This window comes from Balaenoptera musculus, chromosome 10 (genome assembly GCF_009873245.2).
Source record: "Balaenoptera musculus isolate JJ_BM4_2016_0621 chromosome 10, mBalMus1.pri.v3, whole genome shotgun sequence".
Lineage (NCBI taxonomy): Eukaryota > Metazoa > Chordata > Mammalia > Artiodactyla > Balaenopteridae > Balaenoptera > Balaenoptera musculus.
The window spans coordinates 57,624,974-57,645,253 of NC_045794.1; the positions used below are offsets into that span (position 1 = coordinate 57,624,974).

Genomic DNA, 20,280 nt, shown 5'->3' on the forward strand with positions numbered 1-20,280 from the left:
TTTCTCTGGGTAGAGGTTTCTTTCACTTCAAAGAGACTTCAAAGACAGCGAGAAGGAAAAGAGTACAGGGGGTCCTTTAAACCTGCCCTCTTCATTGGCTGTGAACTACTCCAACAATGGCTTCCTAAGAACTTATAAATATATGTAACTCCTGGTTGCATTTTCTTAAGAAGCTTATATTCTCAGAGGAGGGATGCAACGTAGACAAATGACATAATAAAGAGTGGAATGCACCCTACAAGTAGAACAAAGAGCAATATGTTTTAAAATAGGAAAGTGAGCTGGAATAATCACAGAAGGTTTTTTATGGAGCATATGAAATTTTAATTATGGTGCTGAAGGACGGGCAGAATTTTGATACATAGAAAATGCAGGGGAATGACATTCTAAAAAAAAAGAAATGGTCATAATGTAAGTACAAAGATGGAATAGAAAGAGATTTGGGGTTCCTGTTCAGATTGGTTGAAATGTAGGGTTCAGAAAAAGGAAATGAAATCAAACCAAAATCATGATCATGATATTGCTTTGTATGTGAGGACAGACACTGAATGATTTTCAGGAGAGAAATAATAGTTCTTCTAATAGGGATGCTTTAGCAAGATTATTACAGTATTGATTTATGCTGTCACACCCTTTGCTATACAGTGGTGATCTTCTTCGTAACAGGAGGCCAGATAATCTGTTGAGAGTAAAGAAGGTGGGCATGCAACTGGGTTCTTTAAAAGAATGTAGATTTGGGGAAGTTACTATGGCAATTTCAATCTAGCAGGAGAGAAATAAAACTTGCAATGAGGACCAAGCAGACTGAGGTCAGAGAGCACAGATTATGTAGCATGAGTTAGTAGCTGCCAGCATAATACTGTAATTAGCAGTATTGGAATGGAAACATGGAAAGCAGATGGTGGCAGTGAGTGAAGGCCAGGAATGTGCATGGTGAGTAGGGTAGAGAATAAAGAAGGAATTCTAGGGTATAGAGAGGGCAGGATTGAGAATGGCTGAATCCTAGCTTCTGTTCAGGTGGAATGGTAAATAAAGCTTATATGGATATCTACCAGTCCAAGGACCTATGTGTACCAGGCAGTAGGTTAAACAATTTTTACACACTCTGTGAATTAGATGTTGATGTATTCATTTTACGGACACAGAAATGAAGAGTTGGTAAAGGACTGGTACGACTGGTATGGGACAGAATTAGGATTCTAACCCAGGTCTGCCTGATGGAGACAGAAGAAAGCAGTTGGCAGTTTCCTCGTGAGTGAAGATAGTGGAAGGAGTGGTCTCTTTTGGAGAAGTCTGGGTCAAGGCACGCCAGGGGGCTCTTAGGATGTAAAAGGAGGGTAATCCAATGCATGCCGAGGGGAGCTCAGCTATGGTTCTGATAAGTATCCATTTCATATCTTAGATGCTATGATAATGGGATTCTCCAAAATTTACACAGCATGGTAAGATTGCCTCAGCCATGGTAAAAATAATAATACATCTTAGGATCCGAGTGGCTTTCAGGAGGACCACGAGCTGACATCCCAGTGTTATTGTTAGAATTGCTCACGATCCTGTGAAGGAAAAATGCCACTTTGACCAGCAGGAGTGACCTGCAGCCAGTCACTCTGCTATAACCACAGGCCCATCAAGAGATAACCTCAAGTTGTGAGTAGGAGTACTAGAACACCTGAGAGCGCATGCCTGAGAGTGGGAGAAAGCACCAAAGCAGGAAACAAGGAGACGGAGGCACGTGCAGACCAGGTCTGGGGGGGACATCCTCCTGCTGGCCCTGCCTGCTTGGCTGGTCCCAGCCACTACAGAGGGATTTGCAAAGCAAGTCCCACGGGAGAAAGAGCGCTGAAGCTTGGTCCCCTTCTTGGCTCCCAAGGCTGCCCTGCTATAAGTGTGGTACTGCTTACAACAGACACTAGTGTTGAAGAGCATGCACTCTGCAGTCAGAACTGCTTTGGGTTCCCAGCCCTACCGCTTCCTAGCAGGTAATTGTGGACATCAGCTCTCTCATTTCTATAAAAGTGGGACTAAGATATCTCTCTCTCTCATCAGCTACTTGATATTAGCCCAACAACTAAGAGTACAGTAACTGGCACTTTGCCTGAATCAATAAATGGTAGTGGCTACTCGCTGCTAGTAAATGATGGAAAAAAGGAAAGAAACTGTCTAACAATAGAAGTTGGCTTTACAAATTCAGACTACTTTGTATAAAGTCACTAAATAGTATTCATGGTAGGAGGGTTGGAATAAAGTGAGAGACAGGGTGGGGATGAATTATGGATTGTTCTTTTGGCTTTTTTTGTGTATTTTATGTTGCTTTTGTAAAAAAAAAAAAAAAGGAAAGAAAAGGGGTTGAAAGCAAAAGCATAGCTATAAGGAACATTTTTAGGTTTATGCTTCTCACTGTTCTCTAAGTCTCAAATTCAAAATGCTCCAAAGTTTACAATATAACATTTTTGGTTCATTTAGTGTTTTAACTTCATTATAATACCATATACCTAGTGATTTCAGAAGAGATACATTTGCTCATATATATATATTTAGGGCTCAATCTATATGACTCCAATTTTCTCCACTCAAAGACAACTGATTTTTATTTCTTCTGTTTCACTTCACTTCTTGTCCGTATATAAACATATACCACATATTGTAATCATGACGAATATAGAGATTTTGTATTCCTTTTTTTTCACTTAACATTCTTCGCGTTGCCCATACTTAAAACTTTTCATGGCTGCTTAGTAATATTCTATCAAGAACTATGATCTTGTGTTTGCTGCCTTTGTGAAGCAATGTATAATTGTATAATTTCTGTAAGTAAACTGAATGCTTGAGCTTTAAAAAAACAAAAAAGAACTATGGGGGCTTCCCTGGCGGCGCAGTGGTTGAGAATCTGCCTGCCAATCCAGGGGACACGGGTTCAAGCCCTGGTCTGGGAAGATCCCACATGCCACGGAACAACTAGGCCTGTGAGCCACAACTACTGAGCCTGCGCGTCTGGAGCCTGTGCTCCACAACAAGAGAGGCCACGATAGTGAGAGGCCCGCGCACCGCGATGAAGAGTGGCCCCCACTTGCCGCAACTAGAGAAAGCCCTCGCACAGAAACGAAGACCCAACACAGCCATAAATAAATAAATAAATAAATAAATAAACAAATAAAAAAGAACTATGATCTTATCTGTCCATTCCTCTGAAGTGTAACATTTCGAGTCCTCCCACATTTTTACAAGGATGAACCAATCCGTCTGCCACAAACGTTTTCACAACTGTAACCTTTTTCTTCTTGTGAACTGTTGCCTTAGGATAAAAATTTTCAATGGTAGGGAAATATTTTCTGGTTCTTAAAATTTATTGTCAGATTGTTTTTCAAAATGACTCTACACATTTACAATGCCAATCTCCTGGCAGCTGCCACAGCTGCTTGATCTTCTGGCCCAAGCTCACAGGATCCCTATTATCATTTTAATTTTCATTTCCTTAATTACTAGCAGGTTTAAGCATTCTAATTTATATGTTTACTTTTTTATGTTTCCTCTTATAGCTCTGATATTTATAAATAAATGTAACCTTTTGAAATGTGACTGGAGAAAATAAAGTCCTTTTACTGTTGGCTTTTCTCTATTTGTGTTCAATTTAACCCAAAGTATTCATTCCACTTTTAAAGTGCCCCCCAAATGCCAAATGCCATAATTGGAGAACAAAAGTAGAAAACAAATATATGAATTGTTTTGTTTCTGTGTCATTCTACACTCAGGAAAGAAACCGAAGGCCTCAGTAGGTCCTTTCTCAACATTCTGAGACCTGATGGCACCAATTCAATAGTCTCCTGATGAAATTAGTTTTGGGGACATTCAAAACAGTCATACTCTGAACAACAGATTGGATTACTGACCAGGATCAACCCTTAATGGGCCAGTTAGTTTGGTTGTTATAGCAACAAAATTTGATTTGACATTCAGTTATTCAATCAATGGCTCAGCAATTGACCTGCAAACAGTACATTCTGTTGAGACTGAAGGCTGCCTTCCCCTCCTTGATAAACTTTATGCCAACATCCATTTGAAAATTTTCAGAGCTTAGTATTTCATCTGAAAAATTTCAGGGCTTAGTATTTCAAATTTGAAATGTGTTCTCCAACGCTTCCTGAAAAAGGTCTGAGCTCTTCCTTGAGACATTTGTGTCACCTTAAGTCAGAAATCCTAAAAGATGTACATGGGTGCATAACTGGATATAATACTATGCCACTTATTAGATCTGAACCTTGGGAAGCTGAGGGGATTTGATCTACTTTACTCAATTTTATAAGGGAACCAGAGAAGATGGCTGCCCTGGAGGATCAAGCAGTTTCTCTTTTTTCTGGAGCTTCCTGAGTTTTACCCTGCCCTTCATTAATCATTCTGAAATTGACTCTTCCTCATGGCCCACTGAGTTAAATGGGATCAATCACAACATTTCAAAGTGTTGTAATGTCATATATATGTCAACACAGACCTAAGAGGTTACATATACTTTTACCATTTTGGGTAAATGCATTATAGATTGGTAACCCAATATGCTAGTAACCCCCTAGGGAAGTAAATATGGTATTTAACCGTAGCTCTAAAAGTAAAACTATACCTGCATATCCGTTTGTTCCACTTAAAAGAAGTTTTACCTTCTATCTTTAGCTAAATGTTACTTATACAACTACACAAAAAATGTATGACATTTTTCATCCAAGAACCTATTTTGAATCCAAATTAAAACTGTACATGTATGCATTTATGAAGGCTTAGACTTAAAAAAAAGAAACTTAGGGGTGGGGGTGATGCTTGATTGAAGCCAACTTATGAGGTCTACCACCAGTAAAGAAGCTATAAATATTGTCTCCTGCTGCTTTTGTGGCAACATTAAAAAGTCTGTTGAACTGAATCTAATGTATCTTCCTGTGAGTTCTTCCACAAATTATGATACACATTGTCTGTAAGTATGTATATTCTATTTAAGAAAACAATGATCTAGATACATTTTGATTTTAATTTCTGAGCTTTTTCTGAGAGGTCACTGTATTTTTGCTAATCTTTGTACAAGAAGACAATGCTACCACCCATCAACCAATGTACAACATACATTTTGAGGGCATTCATTTGCTTTTCCAGTAGTAGGGATGGATTTGGTTTCTTACGTATTATTCTACTTTCTGTTTCCAAGCAACAGTATACATGGGAGAAATGGTTAGAATTTAGAGCACAACAAAGCTAACTGACCCACAAAATGATTGAACCCAGAACACTGTCCTGTTCAGTTTGCCAAGTCAGTTTTCTGTTACATGGTAGCCTTTTGCATGGCAAGCTGGAGTTGGTTACTCAACCTCATTTCTTTAAATCAAGGAACAACTAATGGTCACTTGTAAACAAGGTTGCTTCTTTCTACTTGCTTGTTATTGACTATAAGCCTGAACAATTTAGCAAATTTAATGAAGCAGTTTTTTTAAAAAGAACTTTCTTCTAACCTTTTTCATAATATCAAAAAGCTGGGAGGTTGGCTGATAGCTCCTGACTTTGCTTGTATAAAGGTATTACATTATTACACTCTCATGCAAGAACTTTGTAGCTTGCTTTGTAGCCCAGAATACCGAACCAGGGAAAGTTCCTAGACAGAGAGAAGTTTCCTAAATATGTGTCCCTATGTTTTTTTTAAAGAACACATTACTTCTATTTTTTTTTTATAAACTAGTTTCAAACTGAGGTCACAGATAGTGTTTCAAGAATCAAGGTCACGTGGCTTAGGGCTTTAATTTTTGAGGCTGACATATTCCACAGATTGATACTGATCTCTCTCTCTCTCTCTCTCTCTCTTCCTCTCCTTCTTCTCCTCCCCTTCTTCCTCCTATTCCAATCTTTTCCCCCAAGCCCCTCTCTTAAAACTGTTTTTGGTATCACATGTTTTCTTTTGGCTGTTCTTGCTGCGTTTGGAATGAAGCTAACTCCGCGATGCCCTTGGGATTGCTTATGGGGATTCACACAGGCTTGGGCAGCCTCCCTGAACAGGACGATGAAAGCTCCCTCAAGCCCCTCTACTAGGGAGGGTCTCCTGGGCATCTACCCCGCAAACTCCATCAAAGCACAAAATGCAGAACCCCAGTCAAATACCTGACTCTTTTCTTGAAGTTACCTACCTTTGTTCCTCTCTTTCTGCTCCCTAGGGTAGAAGGTAAAAATTCATTTTCATAAATACTCTCATGGTCATTCTTTTCAGTTCTATATCCTTTCAAAGCTCCCTGCTTTGGATCTGGACCACTCCAAAAGAGCGGTGCCAGGGCATTTGATATGTATGGTTTACACTGTGACCATTTAACCATGCTATCCAGCGACTTATGTCAGCCATTGGTCTTATCAGTTTAGCTGACATTACTTTAAAGCTTTCAAATCTCGTTCAGCTTTAGTTATAGCTAATATAAAGAGAAGATTTGGACAGATATGAAGTTCAGTGCTACAGATAAATGGATTCATTTAAGAGCTGAGCAGAAGATGACTTTCCAATAAATACCCTGTCTGTCCTAAATTCTCAATGAATTGTGGTGTGACCATGTAGGCGTGCACACTCTAAAATAACAAGGGTTACCATTTTTAAAACAAATGCATATGGATAATTCAGGATCAATAATCAAACATATTCTATTTCTGATATCTCAGACCACTGTCAGGAAAAGATAGGGTTCATTTTGGAAAGAGACCTCGCTTTTTTCCCTCACACTCTGATGATGAAAAACACTTGATCTTGGCTTTCTTGCCTGGAAAAAAGAGCGCTTGTGCAGATTTGGATTTAAGTTCTGGCTCTGCCTCTAGTTGTTTGACCTTGAGCAAGTCACAACCTCCTTGTCTGTTTCTTCAATACTACGTGAGCAAAGTAGATTTTCATAACCCTATCAGTGTAAAAAGTCTAGAGCTAATGCAAAACTGAAAGGATCCATCAATTCAGAAATAATTAAACCATTTTATTTTTCATCATGCATTTGTGAAGCAGTCACACAACATGAGTTGGACTGGTATTAAGTAGAAGACCCAGCCTGAGCAAGGTTGGCCAGCACTAAGGTTAAAGGTGCATTCATTCAGTCAACCTCCTAAGAACTCATCAACCAGTGCTGTTCCACAAAGGCTCCTTCCAGAAACTTATCATAGGATGTTGTTCTCGAGAACCCATCAGTCTACCTGGGTTCTCCTAATAACAATGGCTAAGCAATCATCACCTTTTATAACTTATTTCTGCAGTCAAGAAAGAAAAGCTACTGCATCCAAGACATTGTTTGGGCCAGTGTGGGAGATGCATTTATGGTCTACATTTTTAAAGATCAAACTTTGAAAGATTCTTAGCAATAAAGCAGGCTATAGTACACATGAGAAAATATATTTTTCAATGGCAGGAAAAAAATTCTGTCTTTCACAGTAGCAAAAATTTTGGAATCAGAATCTTTGATTAAAATTCAAATCCCTACGAAGCTTTTCATGTTTCTTATCACTTAAAAAAATCAGCAAACATTTTTGTTCAAGAGGTACATCTCTAACTCCAATAGAACCTGCATATTTTCCCCAACAACTGTATCAAAGCAATAGTGTTAGCCAGTCTGGGAATAAATAATACTCATTTTACGCCTCATCATAGTCTTAAGCCAAATGATATTGCCAACAGCCCGATGAAGATTAGCTCAAATGGAGAAGAAATGACAGCCTGCAAAATTTCTTCTCAAGTTTCTTCCAATTGTCAGTGAGTCAAAACCACAGTTACTAATGCAACAGCTCAGAAAGAGAGGGGGAGTTGAAAAACTTCCAATAACTGTCAAAGAAAATTCTAGTCTTTCTTAAGGTTTTAAATTAAGTTTTACTCATGTCAACCCCATCAACAAAAAGGAATAAACTAAGACTGTGTTTATGTGACACCACAACAACTAGTCAATTAAGTGGGGAGTGAACTCAAATCTTTTGATTGACTCAATTTTATACTTTCAGTTTGCTATTTTAGTGTATTTAATTGGTCACAGTCTTAACATGGGCATATTCACTCAATAACATTCATGTGGCATTTGATTACTATTAACAACTTTCCTGGAGATCTAAGAATATATAATACAAAGGCTCTGAGTCCACTTAAGTGCATATTAATTTCTGAAAAGCATTTTTGCTTTGAGCTGTCACTGAGAAATCATGCAAATGAAACCAATGTAAAGATAGTGGTAAATATGGTATCCAAACAAATTAGGTCCAGATTAATTTAAACATTGCTAGGGTAGAAAGAACAAATCTTACTCCTTTGTTATTCAAAAATGAATATACACACATACACATGAAAAATGGTGAGTATATCAATCATATCCTGTTGTAATTATAAAATTGTACTTTGAAGAATAAACCATAATGTTTTACATTGGCACTTATAGTGATCAGAAGCAATATCTTCTTCTTTACCAAGTAAATTATTAGATAGGAATCATATTTCACCTATAACATTGCCTTGATGTACAATTTATATATGTGGCAGACTCTAAATATTAGCTGTATTTGGTCAAAAATAATATAATAATAAGTATTTATTTCAAAGAAATTTTGTCTGGTCTAATGAAAAGAAATTTGAACATGGAGTCAAAATATTTGCGGTTCCTACCAGGCTTATTGCCTCCTAGCTGCTTGACCTTGGGAAGGTCATTAATCTGCCTGAACTTTGGCTTCTTAATATGGAAATGAAAAAAAAAATCTGCTTCACAAGTTTGGATAAAAATTAAATAGTCAGTGGACATAAAAAATGTATTATAGAATGATAAAGCACCATAAACTGTCATTATTATTTATAGTATGAAAGTGTAAATACTCAGCAAAAATAATTAGTAAAATGCCTACTATGTGCTACACAATATGTAAATCATTAGTCTCTACAGCTATCTTGCATAATGAGAGGTTTTAATGCACATTTTTAAGAAGTTGATAGATTAAGCAGGCAGAAACAATCAAACCTTAAAAATATAGAAGAGAAGATGGGAACAACACAAATAACAAGTTTTACCTAGTGAATGTGCGTGTGTCTGTGTGTCTAACAGTATTCAACATGGGCAGAATGCATATTTTCATCCAGAACACACCATGCATTTACAAAAGGTGACCGCACACTGGGCCATAAGACATGTCTTAACAAATGTCAAAAAAAGTTTATTACAGTCATAGTATCTAACCAAGATGTGATTTAATTAGAAATCAGGGAAAAAAAGTAAGTGTGTTAGTTTTCCATTGGTGTGTAACAAATTACCACAGACTTAGCTGCTCAAAACAGCACTTATGTATTATCTCGTAGTTCTGTATGGCAGAAGTCTGAGGGGGCTTGAATGGTTTTTGCTCAGGATCTCCCAAGACTGTCATCTACGTGTGGGCTGGGCTGAACTCTGATCTGGAGGCTCTGGGGAAGAACTTGCTTCTGTATTAGTCAGGATCCTCCAGAGAAACAGAACCAATTGGATGGAAATACACAGATATATACAAGAGGAGATTTACTACAGAATTTAACTCACGTGGCTACGGAGGCCGAGAAGTCCACAATCGTCCATCTGTAGGCTGGAGATCCAGCAAAACTGGTGGTGTAATTACTCCAAGTCCACAAGCCCGAAGAGGAGGAGCACCGGTGTCTACCGTTCAATAAGATTGTGTAGATAGAAAATCTAAACAATAAAGTATTAGAATTAATAGGATAGTTACCGAGTTTGGGGAATGAAAAATAAATGTAGAAAATTATTGTATTTCTACACATCAGCAACAATGGAAGAATGAGATACTGAAATTTTAAAAATGTATCACTTAGTCACAAAAACATAAAATAGCTACAAATTTAATATACACAAAATCTTCTGAAGAAAATTTTTAAACTTTGAAAGACTTTCAAAAAGGCCTAAACAGATAGATATCCCACGTTGATTGGTTGGGAGACTCAATAAGATAAATATTTCCATTATTTCCAAATCGATGTTTTATGCAATTTTAATCAAAATCTCATCAGATACTCTTTGGTAAAAGTGATAATATGATTCTAAAATTTATATGAAAGCAATGTCTAATACCTAAGATGACACTGAAAGAGAATAAGATGTGACTACTTACTCTTCAGGTACTTAGAATACTTATAAAGCTATAATAATTAAAGCAGTGCAGTATAGAGCATAGAGAGACAAATAAACCAGTGTAACAGAACAGAGTCTGTTATTTCTAAATGGACATGATATATGACAGAGGTGCAGACCAGTAAAGATGACCAGTAAATATATGGTACTGGAGCAACTGGTTATCCATATGGGGGAATAAAGTAATGGGATTCCAACCTCGTACTGTAGACAAAAAAAAATTCCACTTTGATTAATGATCTAAATGGGACAAATATAAACCTTAATATAGAAGAATATCCTTGATTTTGAAATATGCAGGATTTCTTTGAAGAAAATACAAAGTACAAAACAGAATGTTATTTAAAATACTGGCACATATATGAACCATGTAACAATTCATATCTTATCCTACTATCATCATATTTTGGTCAACTTTGGGAACAGGCATGGTGCCAGAAGCAACTTCCTAACTTCAGCCTCTTCTCCTTGACCATGCCAGCAGCACATCAGGACCAAGCTACAATAAAATACAGGTGCTGAAGAGAGTTTTAGAAGAGACTGCGGAACATAAGAATGTGGACATAATTGGAAAGAGAAAAGGAGAAAACCAGAGGAAAGTTCAAGGGGAGAAGCTGCCCCTCTGTTCAAGCCCCTTTTAGCCCTTTAGGAGCTCATCAGGTCCCAAGGGTGGTTCACCATTGGAGGGGTCTATGTGTACATTATGGCCAATTTGAATCTAGACTAGAGGACTTCAGAAAAACTCACTGCCTTTTCATTATTTGAAAAGGAAGTCATACGAACATTGATTTTACTTCTTAATTTATGTGTTAGTCATGTGAATAAAAATCAATGCCTGCAATACTGTGTGTAAAAGTAGTGCATGAACTTTGCCAGAAATTGTACTTGTAATCTTCTATTCAACCTGGAACAACACAGGTTGATAGTTTGCATTGATAATCACAACATCCAACACACTCCATTGAGCAAAATTTATTAATTTCTCTATGCTGAATGAGACAGATAGAAACCAATTCAAGTTTGGGGTTTTTTTTTTAATTAAAAAATTTTTTTCCACTTTAGAGAGTCAACCTTTTTAAAGACACACTATGGAAATGTGCTCTCAGGGGTGATCATTAGGAGTATAAAAGTAGCTAAATAACATATAAAATGATAGAAAGTAATTTGAAATGATCTCAAATATTTGAAATAAGGTTAACTGGAAAATATATAAAAGTTAAATAACTGTTATTCAGGGAAAACAAACTGCAATGGCTCTTAATTGCTACTAACATTTATTGAACGGTTTGTTTATTAGAGGTTTCACACAGATTTTGATTTTCAAGGGTAACATCTGGAGAAATGTCATTTTGCCCAGCCTAAACCCTGTTAAGCCAAAATACCACTTCTCTCTGAAGGCAGCTCTCAAAATCACAGTCATAATTACCAGTAGGAAATCATTATTCTCTTGGGACTGGACTTTGTATATCTAACCACTTCAGGTACAGCAAATATCTCACCACTGCATGGATTTATAAACTAAGAACGACATGTGCAAGACAGAAAAACAGAAAGACAGAGAATTCTGACAGGTTAACTGTCCAGTCACATTTTATTTCCTTTTCTCTTATCAATGCCAAAAATCATACAACAGATACATACTCAGTACAAGTAAAATTTATCCATGGACACCATTCTCATAGAAACAACTATCAAATGACCTCATGTTATAGGATAACATATCACCAGTAATGAAGGAAGCATGGATTGTCAGCAATTGCTTACGCCTACTGAAATATCCAAGGGTAGTATTGGATTATTGTAATATTTTGAGAATATTCTTTTTAATTAAAAGTGAAATATTGGCTCTCCTCTTAAAATATGTATCACAGCATATTTGGAAACAATGTTATAGGAAAGTGATTCCAGATGTTCTCTGAGAAGTCATGAAAGCCCATTTGAGAAATACTGATATACAGTGATGTATGTGTGTGTGTGAGCTAAATCTATGTGTATACATACATTCATGTATATCATATACAGACAGACACACACACACACTCATACACGATGACAAGAAAATAAACCAGAGTAAATGTGGAAATTTGGGGAAAGAAATTGATAACTCTCCATAAACAATTTGCTAAAGTAAATCACTGAACTTAATGGTTGACATGAAACACACAAGGGAGCAATTAGGTAGAGTATGCAAGGCAAATAAATAAGACCAAACTTCATGTAAATATAATGCATTTCAGTGTTGCTGATAACTTTCAAGAAAAGTTAGCTTGACTAGTTAAATACTCAGGAAGGAGAAGTATTATGACATCTCAGAATCCAGATGGAGCTACAAGCTCCATTTTCTGGTCAAAACCAAGAGTATAATGTGGTGAATATGAAACAGAGTAGATTTAAGTAGATCCTTAGAACAAATATTAAGGTTTAATGTTTTTCTAAAAGAATGTTAATAGAAGAAATAAAATATAACACTTTTTTTCAACAAAGTAGTAAAAGACAGTGAATTAAAATTTTAAGTTAAATATTTAATTATCCTCGTGAACATTCATTTTCCAAATCCTGAGAAACAATGCTTATTGATTTTTTTCTGACTATGAAAGCAACAACTATCTCTTTGCAGAAACTTGAGATAAATAAAAAGAAATAAAATCTCAATTCAACCCTCTGTAGGTGGAAATACCAAGACAATAAATAAATTGTATATAAATTGGAATAAAAATAAGTTTGTAAATATATAGATTGAAAAGAAACGAAGTCATTTACCTAGAACTTTGTGAACTAGAGTTCAGTAAGGTAACCACATAGAAAATGAGCAAAGAAAAATTAGTAGCTTTCCATCACACACAAACACACACAAAGATTAGATATTTTTAGATTTCATTTTAAAAAAGCAATAAAAACTTTATTGAATTATAAGTAAAAAATTGTGCAACAAGTTATGATAATCTATAAAATGTTACTGAAGGATCTAAAGAAAAACTTAAGTAGAAAGTAAACTATATTTATGGATAGGAATGCTCAATATTGTAAATATTTTAATAACCCAAATTAGTCTACAAATTAAATAAAATAGCAACCAAAATCCTCACAAGAATTTCTTGGAACTTGATAAAGTGATTTTAAAATTCATATGGAGGAGCAAATGCTTAAGAATAACCAGGACAATCTTAAAAAGGAAAAAAGAAATTGTGTGATGCATTCAACTAGATATCAGAACAAAGTATAGAGCTAAAATTAAAATAGTGACAAAGCAGCATGCATGATAGAGCACAAAATGGATTAATCCTATATACTGGAGTGAAGTTCTGAACTTTTCATTCTGGAAATTCGGAAAATCCGGAATTTTACTGAGGTACATGTGGTAATTTAATGTACAATAAAGGCCAGCATTACAAACCAGTGGGAAATGATAATGAACTCAATGTTTTGGGTAAATGAAAAGGTATAGAAGTAGAGTCCTATCTCAAATCATTAAATAAAATAAATTTCAGCTCATCTAGAAACCTAAATGAAAATATTAAGTATTAGTAATGAATATGGTGGAGTGTTTATGGTCTGGGAGGAAAGAAGGCCTTAATTAGCAAAACACAAAAAACAAATGCCATAGAGGAAAAGATAGACAAGTTTGTCTAAATCGAAACTAAAAGTAAAGTGAAAGAGTAATCATTACCTTGGGAGCTCATATTTGCAATATGTATAACAGATAATCAATTAATATCCAGGAAAATGTGAGTATATTACATAATTTATATGTATATACCCTTCAAAATCAATAAGCTAGAGACAAACAACCCAGCAGAAAAATGGGCAAGGGATATAAACAGATAACAAGAGGAGACTTAAGTGAGCAATAAACATAAAAATATGTTCTGTTTTGCTGACAGTCAGAAAAATAGAAATTAAAATAAAATGATTTATCAGTTTTTGATCTCACAGGGAGGCAAAATGTAAAATTTTAATAATATCCACTGTCAACAAGGGTGTAAGGCAACATGTGCTCTTTGCAGAGCAGATGGGAGTGTGAATCAGCGCAGCCATTTGGGTGGACAACTTGGGAGGCTCTGTTAAAAGTGAAAATGTGCAAACCTTAGCTTTGTTTACAGAACAAAAAATTGGAAACAAGTTGAATGGCCATTACTAAGCAGAGGGGAACTATGGAATGAAGTAGATTGTTATATACTAGCATGACAAATGTCTTAAGTCATGCTTAAGTAAACAAAGAGAACAAAAGATCAAAATAAACAAAAAAAGAAGATTGCAAATTACTACATTACAGTATGATATTTTGGAAAAAATACAATGAAAATCAAAACTGTGTAATTTTACAAATGTAAATACAAGAAAAAGTTCTAGATATACGCCCCTGAACTTCATAACAATGTTACTCCTATGAAGGAGGAAGGGACCAGGACAGAAAAGGGCCAAATATGGAGAGAGACTATATCCTGGGATGTCTGGGACAGTTCATATATATTCTTATTTTAATCACTGGTTGACTTACCTCTACTCAAATTGCTTTCCATTCACACCACCAGTCTATATTTTTGGAGCAATAATAACAATAAATACCATTCATAAAACTGTGCCAGGCATTATTCTAAAAATGCCAAATTAATTTATGTATGTTCCATATAGAGATTGTGCTTTTCAAGATAGCTACAATAAGATTTCTCATTCCACATCCCCTTCATACAATGTGACACTTACATCCATCCCACTGAGAGGTGGGATCTATGTTCCCTTCCTGTGAATCTGAGTGGGTCTATGACTACAGTGGAAGTGACACAATGTAGCTTCCAAGATTCTTGGGATATGTGCTCTTGAAATCCAGCTACCATGCTGTAAGGAAGCCCAGGTTACATGAAGAGGCCACATCTAGCAGTTCCAGGTAAAACCCCAGCTGATTTGAATCAAGTATCTATTGCTTCATGATAAATCACCCCCAAATTTAGTGGCTTACAACCATAATCATTTTATTATTATCTCTCATGATTTGAGGGGTTGACTTGGCTCAGCTGGTAGTTCTTACCCAGGATCTCTCATGCATTTGCAGTCAGAAAATGCCTGGGCTAAAATCATCTCAAAGGCTTCCTCACTTACAGTAGCTATTGGCTGAGACCTCATCTACGGCTGTCTGCTGGAGCACCTAAATGTTTAGGTTTCCTCATGGTGTCAGGGTTCTAAGAGTGAGCATCCCAAAAGAAAGCCAGACAGAGGCTGTATAGCTGTTTATGTCCCAGGCTTGAAAGTCACATAACTTTACTTCTGTCATACTTTATTGGTTAAGTCAGTCACAGAGTTCTTCCCAGTGTCAGGGGGAAGAGATACAGATTCCAACTCTTGGAGAGGAAGTAGCAAAAAATCACACTATAAGAACAGGTGAGATGGGAGATGTTATTCCAGCCATCTTGGGAAAATATTGGGCTGGCCAAAATTTTCGTTCGTGTTTTTCCATAAGATCTTACAGAGAAACCTAAACGAACTTTTTGGCCAAGCCAATACAATTTACCACAGTTAACAACAATGCTATTATCATGTCCATTTACAAATGAGAAAACGGAGGCACAAAAAAGTAAGTTAACTTGCTCACACACACATACATAGTATGCATGAGAGCTAAGATTTAAATCAGGCAGTCTGGTTCCAGGCAGTCTAAATTTTTGACCTCTAATCTATGCCATGCTATCTCTCTCTAATAAAGCACATTCTTGTGTGAGTGTGTATGAGAGAATTTAATTTTATCACACTTAATAAATCCTAAGATGACATAAAACATTTATAACTGGTCCTGGTACATATAGGCTTTCAATAAATATTAGTTATTTCCTAGCTGGAAGATGAGGATTCTTGCTATAACATGTATGGATGGAGAGTGAGGGAAAGAGGCATGAAGAAGAAGAAGGGACGTTCCAGGTAAAGAAGAGTAGTATTAAATGGGTTTCAAGAATAGATGAGTTTTCAGCCATAAGAAAGAATGACATAATGCCATTAACAGCAACATGGATAGACCCAGAGATTATCATATGAAGTGAAGTAAACCAGAAAGACAAAGACAAATATCATATGTTATCACTTATATGTGGAATGTAAAAAAATGATACAAGTGAACTTATTTACAAAACAGAAATAGACTCACAGACATAGAAAACAAACTTATGGTTACCAAAGGGGGAAGAGGGGAGGGATAAATTAGGAGGTTGGATTAACATATACACACTACTATATATAAAATAGATAATCAACAAGGACCTACTGTATAGCACAAGAATCTACTCAATACTCTGTAATAACCTATTATATAATGGATTCCACTGGAATCTTGCTGCCAGCCCTCTGCTCAGCCCTTCCTAAAAATAGGGGACTTTTCTTACACACCCCAGAGAGAGGAGGGGACTGTCATACTGGTGCTGAGGGACCCAGGGGCTGCTGGAGTCCTTATTCCTTTCCAGAACCATCCATCCCTAGAAAAGCACGGAACCTGAGCACTGGGCCAAGTCCCTGGTCTTTTCTTTACAGTTCACAGAGGGCTTTTTACCAATCTAATCCCAGGAAAGAGATGCAGCAAAGCTAGAATGTGAATATAACTTTAGTGGACCATAATAAAATGCAAGAGCCCAATGGTGAGAAAAGTGAATTCTCTCAACATTGCTTCCTATTTTCTTCCTCATGTCCCTCCAGGGAAAACTACTTTGTTGCTTAATTTCTGCCTTTTTCCCCTCATACATGCACTTTTGGGCGTTTTTTAATAGGTGGAAAAAAAATACCACCCCACAAACCTGTATTTAAAAAGGAACAGAAATGAACCGTGTGAAATTTGCCTCTGTCCAAACATTTCATCCGTGTTCGTGGTGAAGCTGTCTGTTCATCTTTCTATATGGGGTGGTTACTTTTCTTGGTCTGTTTTGGTCCCCTCCTTCGTGGACTTGTGCTTGGATCAAATCTTTCTGGCCATTATGATTTTGAACGTTTGACTTGGACACAAGTGAATCTTTCTCTTGATGATGCAAATAAAAGTATAATTTTTAAAAAACCTATAATGGAAAAGAATCTGAATGTATGTATGTTTACTGAATTACTTTGCTGTACACCTGAAACTAACACATTATAAATCAACTATACTTCAATTAAAAAAAAAAAAAAGAACAGATGATTTTTGATTCCTTCATGGAAGTTTTCAGTAGGCTGAACTCTCCTAGTACAGCCAGAAGCAACTTTGGGTGTATTGGTCGGGGAAAAGGAGATGGACATCTCTTAAGCACTTATGTTGTGTCAGGCACTGAGACAGCTGCTGAACATTCATCATCTATTTCAAGAGAAGAAATGGAAGGTTTCTAACTGGAAGAGATTTTGGTAGTGTATGCACAATTTAAATTCAAGACAAAGAAAATCAGGGGATTTTATATTTCATCAACACCAATAAAACTTTTCTTGATCCTACCAGCAAGAATTAATATCTTCTGTAGACTTTATGGCACTTTATTTGTACCACTATAATTGCAGTGTTTTTAATATTGGCATTTATCTATAGCTTGATCACTCTCAGAGACCCCCAAATAAGCTTTGTTCATCTTCCTGTTGCCTATAGGAAGGCAACATCTTGAATATAGTTGGGGCAGGCATAAATGAAATTAAAAATTGAGTAAAATGCTTGGTTTCGAGCATGAACTTGCATGTTCAAATAATATATTATTTCTGGTACAGAAGAGCAAGTTACCATAATTCAAAAAGCGTCATGTACCACAATGTTCACTGCAGCACTATTTACAATAGCCAGGACATGGAAGCAACCTAAGTGTTCATCGACAGATGAATGGATAAAGAAGATGTGGCACATATATACAATGGAATATTACTCAGCCATAAAAAGAAATGAAATTGAGTTATTTGTAGTGAGGTGGATGGACTTAGAGTCTGTCATACAGAGTGAAATAAGTCAGAAAAAGAAAAATAAATACTGTATGCTAACACATATATATGGAATCTAAAAAAAATAATAATAAAAAAGGTTCTGAAGAACCTAGGAGCAGGACAGGAATAAAGATGCAGATGTAGAGAATGGACTTGAGGACACCGGGAGGGGGAAGGGTAAGCTGGGACGAAGTGAGAGAGTGGCACTGACATATATACACTACCAAATGCAAAATAGATACCTAGTGGGAAGCAGCTGCATAGCACAGGTGCGACGACCTAGAAGGCTGGGATAGGGAAGGTGGGCGGGAGACGCAAGAGGGAGGGGGTATGGGGATATATGTATACGTATAGCTGATTCACTTTGTTACTCAGCAGAAACTAACACAACATTGTAAAGCAATTATACTCCAATAAAGATGTTAAAAAAAAAGTTATGTCTAATTGATTACATTGTTTTTCAAAAAAAAAAAAAAGAGCAAGTTACTAACTTACGTAATTGTATTCTGCCAATAACAAGCTTACTTAAGAAAACTTGACTTGCAATTCATAGTACTGGCTGGAAATTTATGGCACATTCTGCACTACCAGATGTGTAAAAGTGCCATCAGGTGGTAATTTATTCAAACTACAGACACAATTCCTGACATCCTGAAGTCTTGATGATTCAGTGCTAGGTATGTTAGGTTTTCTTACCTTCTCCCTCCCTCCCTCCCTCGCTCCCTCCCTCCCTCCCTCCCTCCTTATTATAAACTGCTACTGACAACAAGTATAAATTCTAGAAAAAAAGAAAAACAGATTGAGGTTGTTGCAACAAAGTTGACTCACAAAAAATCGTTCCATGGATTTGTAGAGATACTCAACATAGACTGAGACTCGCCTCCACACTGTGAGACCCAGTAATAGTACCATTACTAATGTAATGGTATCTCTTTCTTTGGCCTGAATTCAAACACAGTATGAAATCTAGAGATGATTTCCTCATCTCTGTTACCAATGAAATAGTATGTGGGCTATTTAAAATACATAATAGGGGCTTCCCTGGTGGCACAGTGGTTAAGAATCCGCCTGCCACCGCAGGGGACACAGGTTCAATCCTTGGTCCGGGAAGATCCCACATGCCGCGGAGCAACTGAGCCCGTGCGCCACAACTACTGAGCCTGTGCTCTAGAGCCTGCGAGCCACAACTACTGAGCCCGCGTCCCACAACTACTGAAGCCCGTGCGCCTAGAGCCCATGCTCCGCAACAAGAGAAGCCACCACAATGAGAAGCCTGTGCACCGCAACAAAGAGCAGCCCCTGCTCGCCACAACTAGAGAAAGCCCGCATGCAGCAACGAAGACCCAATGCAGCCAAAAATACACAAACAAATAAATAAATAAATAAATTTATTTTAAAAAATAAAATAAAATACATAATAGTCTTCATCTTGGTAAACTATAATTAAGTAACAAATGTGCAGAATCATCTTATTCTCCAGTTAATTTTATGTGTGTATTGCTTATCTAGAATAACCAAAACTAATGTTAACAAGCATTTCTTTAACAACTAAGAGAAATGGGAGACAGTGAAAATAGCACTGTGTTGGAGATCCAGAAACTTGCCAATTCTGGTGCTACTCTACCGGCGACTCCCTATATAGCCTCAATATGTTGCTTAGTTATGTTATTTTCCATCTCCATAGAGGAAACATTTGTTTTCACAGTTTTTAAAAACTATTTTTAATCTGCTCTATTGAGATAAAATCAAAATTCACCAATTTTAGCTGCATGAACCTGTGTTTTGACAAATGTATATAGTCTTTTAACAACCATCACAGTCAAGATATATATAACATTTCCATCACCCCCGAAAAGTTCTCTTGTGCCTCTTTGCAGTAAAACTGCTCTCAGCTTCTAGCAGCCTACTTTCCATCATTATAGTTTTGCTTTTCTAGAATTTTGTATAAATTAAATCAATCAGTATGTTGTCTAATATGTCTGGTTCCTTTCAACAGCATAATTATGTTGAGATTCATTAAGATTCATTTTTAAAAGACTATCACAGCCCACACTAAATTCAGGCACCTTTGTAGGAGATCAACTGATCATATATTTTAGAGTCTGTTTCTGGACTCTCTTCTGTTCCATGGACATATATGCCTATCTTTAAGCCCATACTATGCTATTCTGATAACTATCACCCAAGTGAGTCTCGATATCAGGTGTAAGTCCTCCAATTTTGCTCATCTTTTGGATTTTTTTCA

At 36.6% G+C, this 20,280-nt stretch overlaps 1 protein-coding gene across 1 annotated transcript in view; it reads right to left on the reverse strand.

The window, feature by feature from the left end:
* The window catches only part of PTPRR (protein tyrosine phosphatase receptor type R), a 380,848-nt gene that overhangs the window by 288,704 nt on the left and 71,864 nt on the right, over positions 1–20,280 (reverse strand). The window contains exon 6 of the mRNA XM_036867331.1: positions 9,528–9,674. The gene's annotated coding sequence lies outside the window, so the exon portion shown is untranslated. The remainder of the gene's footprint in view (positions 1–9,527; positions 9,675–20,280) is intronic.